General features: G+C 45.0%; 1 long non-coding RNA gene across 1 annotated transcript; it reads right to left on the bottom strand.

Moving 5' to 3' along the window:
- LOC125547767 lies at positions 1 to 3162 on the bottom strand. The gene is made up of 5 exons (XR_007300759.1): positions 2816 to 3162; positions 2033 to 2143; positions 1285 to 1385; positions 1083 to 1192; positions 1 to 459 (listed from the first exon to the last, which is right to left on the bottom strand). It is a non-coding gene; the product is annotated as an uncharacterized LOC125547767 (long non-coding RNA).
- Between the last annotated feature and the right edge of the window lie 2540 nt (positions 3163 to 5702).

Here is a 5702-nt window from a genome sequence, read left to right as displayed (position 1 = left end):
AGGTGCCCATCATGGCTGTTATATAGCCGATGCTGAACAGGCAGCGGGTCCGACGGAAGAGCCTACCGCCATGGCCAGTGTATATGTAAATAGAGCAAGTGTACCATGCTTCACTAAAAATCCAACATGGGTATAATATGCAGAACACATTTGCACCACACATACATGGTAATTCCTGTAAGATAGCTCACATGAGCACATCACACACACATGGACTATCTTGACAAGGAAAACTGAAACAAAACAGTGCAGAATTTTGGCTACAGAGAACAGATCATTACTCTGATTGCAATAAATAAGTACTCTACACGAAGCTAAGAACATTACACACCATTCCTATTTAAGGGTTCCTCCGCAAATTCGGCCATCTAAGTCCTTTAAACAGGGCTGAGACCCACTGCATGAGCATCACCTCCACGGCACCGACTGCCCCCCCGTGTCCGACTGATCGCCACCTCCCTGCATGCCACACACACTGCAAGTTAGATTATGTACAGTCAGCTAACAGGCCTATACTATAGCATCGGCATGAGGCCTATATTATAGCACTGGTTGTGTAAGTGGGCTTGAACAGGAATGATTTGCATCCAGTATATGAAATAAATAACAAGAGATGTTTCAATGTCCCTGAGTAATGAAGCACAAAAGGGAAAAGGGGGCTTAATTGCACGCTCAAAAAGCCAACCCTACAATTTCATTTCAACAATATGCCTGCTGGGGTTAGGTTGACCCCTTTGAGAATAACTACACCACTCACCCTCAAGTTTATACCCTACAAATTAACAACCACAACATGCATTGTATTTTCTTGAGCATAAAGTACAGTAGATACACTCAGGGTGAACATCTCATATTTTCCATGAAGGACTTTGAATTCCTGTGTGGAAAGGACATACATTTTTCAACTTGACATTGATTGCCTCTCACAGAAAATCAAGATTCTACTCTAGTGTATGAAGAACAAACGAACAAACAAACAGTACCATCATGATTACGCATGGGGTGTATCAGCCAGCCATGGCTGGATGGCCACGAGCTCAGAGCAACCGGAGGCGGGAAACAGAGGAAGGAGAGGAGCTCACCATGCTGTTATGCAACCGATGCCGAACAGGCAATGGGTCCAACGGAAGAGCCTACCACCGCGCAACTCGATGAACACGTTGTCCTCACCTGTACCGATGGAATCCTGTTGCTGCTACACAACAAGGACATAACAAATGTTGAGCTCAAATCGAGAACGAAAAGAAGAAATCATGTCCTGGTAGGGGATTCAGAAACAAAGACCTGTCCTTGACGCTGGAGCAGGGCTCCATGGAGTTGAACTTGGGGGTGTCCTCCCTGGGTGAGCTTGTCGAGGTACACCAATACGAACCAATGGTCAGCACCTGACACACATAGGAAAAAAGAAGTCAATCATCATACCAAAGAGACGAGAGGTTCAGGACCATGGTCCACCCGAACCCATGGTCAGTGCCGTTCGATCAAGTACTAGTTTCTGTGTGGATCTGTGCCTAGTTAGTATTCAAATTTCTTATTAAAGAGTAGTGTAACAATGTAAGAGCAGGCTATGGTTTGATATATACCAAATTATCACCACTACAGGAAAAGCAAGAAGAACCAAGCAGGATTTTGGATCATGGTGAAATCTTGAGGAAGGATATTCACATGTACATAAACCTTGTAGTCCAGGTAGTAATGGGGCAGACCCAGAGCATGTAAACAGAGACACTCAGTCTATAATTTACAGAGACTGAGCTATATGCTACACTAACCCAGCAACGCAGAGATCATGATATACTCCAACTTACTTAAATATAAAATATGTGTTTGGACTCTGGCTAGTCCCAGGGCCTATGCTCGTGACAGATTCCATTTGAAAGTACTACTCCGTCTCATAATATAAGACGTTTTTTGACCTTAGTGTAGTGTCGAAAAACGTCTTATATTATGGGACGGAGGGAGTAGTATAGAGCTTTCAAGTAGAATGAATTTTCGTCAGTGGAATGTGAATAGGAAAGGGATGATGTGATACCTTTGCATGCATACTGGATAGGAGCAGTTACTATATACTTGATTTTGCCGACTACTGGAACTGTGGTCCATGGCCATCAATACCACAAATAAAAGGACAGGCGAGTTGGTTCTGTAAAATGAAAAAATAATATCATTATCTACATGTCAAAGTATTACGATAACAATCCAAAAAAAGGAAATGGCTGATACTGAATTTAAAGTTTGAACATCGCTACCATGGCTACAACTTGTGTGACATGACCAACAATTTAAAGCGAGACTGCAGTTGCTAGTTGCTACCACTGGGCACTTGACCAGGAAAGGAGCTAGTTTTGACAACTTGTATGTGTACTACTGCAAATATACCAGATCAACCACACGGCTAACTGGAAAAAGGAAGCAAAGTCCTCCACATGGCTTGGAATTCTTTGTGCACCAGGTTGACCTGCTAATCAATTAACTAGTTGATTACTTGAATGTACGCAGGCCATTATTTGTTTCTTCAAGTACTTTTTTGTTTCCGGTGATCGGGTCTAGCCTAGGCAGAGCTGCTACATGCATGAGGTTCAGTCTCTTCCAGGTTAACCTCTCAAATCTTTTTAGGTCAACAGATGACCATGCCATGGCAGCCAATGGTCACCTTAGGGCTATTACATATAAGCAGGAGCCAAATACACGTATTTAGATTGAAGAAGCCGACGTGCATGTTCCATATCTTATCATCTAATGTATAAATGGAGCAGGTATTTGTTCTACCCCAGATCAACCGGAGGCGGGGAGCAGAGGAAGGAGAGGAGCTCACCATGGCTGTTATGCAGCCGATGATGAACATGCAGCAGGTCCAACGGAATAGCCTACCACCACGCACCTAGATAACCCATTGTCCTCTGTTGTACCAACGGAATCCTGCTGCTGCACCAGAAGGATATCACAAAAATTGAGCTCAAATCGAGAAAGAACAGAAGAAATCATGTCATGGTAAGGGATGCAGAAACAAAAACCTGTCCTTGACGCTGAAGCATGGCTCCATGGAGTTGAGCTTGGGGGTGCCCTCCCTGGGTGAGCTTGTCGAGGTACACCAACACGTAGCAATGATCAGCACCTGCACATACAGAGGAAAAAAGAAGTCAATCACCGTACCAAAGAGACAAGAGGTTCAGGACCATGGTCCACTCGAACTCCATGGTGAGTGTTGTTCGATCCAGAAATTACTTTCGCCAAGTCAAGAAATTATACGAGACCATGAAGTTCAACATTTTGGATAGACATCTGTCGCTTTTTAAAAACAACGTTGACACAGAAAGTGCATCTAGGAAGCCGATACAGTTTTTTTAAACACATATCCTTCAGATAGGCGAGAACATGATTTTTCTTTTCTTTTTGAACAACTATTAATAAACTTGGCAATTGGTTGGACCTGTTTCAGACGTTATTCAACAGAACAACACATAATGAACATTTTGCTCTACAGTGATGTCAATGTCTATCACTCGGAAGCAATATTCTGCATTGCAAAAGAAGGGGAAAAAGATTCATTTGACACAGGATACGGTCAATCTCAACAACAAAATAGGCAACGTCAGATGTGAATAAAATACCATTTTCGTTCGTGTACCAAATCTCAGAGGAGAAGATGGTTTGAGCAGCTTGCCTTGATGAGCGAGAAGAACCAGAGGAGGGAGGAACGTCCATGGCGTCCAAAGCAAGCAGCAGCACATCACGTGGAGGAAGCACCCTGCCTCTCCCATGGCGACCTTGCTTGATCTGGGAGGGAGAGAAGGCGAGGTGAGGACAAGCCGAGAGAGAGAGAGAGAGAGAGAGGGAGGGAGGGGGAGGGAGAGAGAGAGAGAGAGAGAGAGAGAGAGAGAGAGAGAGAGAGAGAGAGAGAGAGAGAGAGAGTTTTGGGCTCCTCCTGCCTGCTAGGTCGCCATGGGCGCGGGCTAGGGAGGGGGGAGGGAGAGCTGCTGGTGGGGCGCGGTGGCCATGGCATCGGGCTAGGGATTCCGTTGAGCTGCTCGATTGGATATGGGGTGTAGGGACGGAATGAGAGGATGGGGTAGGAGGCGGAGGCCGGGAGGTCGCCGGTGGGGTTGGCAGAGCAGAGGTCTCCGGCAGGGATGGGAGAGGGGAGGTCGCCGGCGGGGACGGGAGAGGGGAGAGGTGGTCGTCGGCGGCGGCTGGTTGGGGTTTTTTGGGGAGGTTGGGGGAATCGGGTAGAGAGGAGGAAGAAAGACGGAAGCGGCTGGCTTTTGGATCCGGGCCTCTCGTCTCGAGCGGTTGTGTGGCTTTGGAGTTGGGTTGGGTTTTGGTTTGAAATCATTATTTTTGTTTTGGCGCGGGCGGGCCTGCGCGCGTTTGCTCGCTCAGAATAATTTTCACTTTGGCGCGGCGGGCTGCGCGCGTTTGTCGGGAACGATTTTCACTTTGGCGCCAATATATAAGCGCGTGAGCGGGAAGCGGGAGCCATTGTTTTCGGCGTAGATGCATGATTTTGATTGGCCGGCCTTGAGTTACACAGTGGACACTTCATGTCATGTGGATTGAGCTCGTTGCTCCTTGAAAAAAATCCGACGATCACCTCTAGCCTAATCTTCTTTCTGAATTATTATAAATCTAAATAAAATCTAGTGCACATGTTCAATATAAATATATGAAACTGAATTATTTTAAATTATCTTTTTAGCAGTTGGGTGCGTTTGATGGGTAGGGGTTGGATTCTCGTTTGAAACCATTTTCACTTTAGCCAAAGTCTTTCTCTTCGCCCTTTCATTTGAAGTCCGGAACCACCAAAACATTTCGATCTTTTCCCCCTCCGTGACTTAACTGAAGAAGTACGGGACCGCTAAAACATTTGGCCTTTTTTCCGCTCCGTGATTTAACCGAGGAAGTTCGGGACCGCGAAAACATTTTGAGTGGACGGGAGGTATTCCGGACCCACCTTTATTGTAGACTTTGGCGCATGGCATTTGCTGTCTGTACCATCAAATAAACAAAATCGATGAAAATTGATGCATCCTCATTGGTCAATCTGCTCATCCCACGGATCACCCCTATCAATTCAATCTCAGCCATTCCTTCCTCTCAGATCCGACGGTGCAGACTCCGTGTCACGCGGATCACCCCCTGCTCCCAATCCATCAAGGTTTTTTACTGCTCTCCACGCTACGGCGTAAGTTTCTTAATGTATTATTAAAAATCTAAAACAAATCTACAAACAACTTTAGTATAAATATATGGAACTAAAAAATGTTGAAACTCTCTTTTTAATTGCAACCACTTAGGGTTCCATGGCAATAACATAAGTGTTGCGATGGCAAATATATCTTCTTGTGTTCGCCATGGCAATTGATGGTAGTTTTTTGCCATGGCAACTAAACATTGTATATATATGGCAAGTACATAGGTTTTGCATGACAATAACCTATTTTTGTGTTGCCATGGCAACCGAAGGTACTTTTCTTGCCATGGAACTGCACATTACATGTACTAGCTGATTTTCAATAACAACACCTCTCCTCCCGTTTCTGGCGGTTTTAGCTAGCGGTTCTTAGGGTTGCCCTCTATCAACTAAAAGTTCTTTTTCCATGGAATGTTTCCCCACGTTATTTGGGTGTGAACGGTAGCGACATATTATAATCATGGAGCATAGCTAGAATATTATATAATTAAATATCCCAAAAGTGTATTGG

Source organism: Triticum urartu, chromosome 3 (assembly GCF_003073215.2).
Source record: "Triticum urartu cultivar G1812 chromosome 3, Tu2.1, whole genome shotgun sequence".
Lineage (NCBI taxonomy): Eukaryota > Viridiplantae > Streptophyta > Magnoliopsida > Poales > Poaceae > Triticum > Triticum urartu.
The sequence above is the reverse complement of the archived record's forward strand: the minus strand, read 5'-3'. Positions and strand labels throughout refer to the sequence as shown.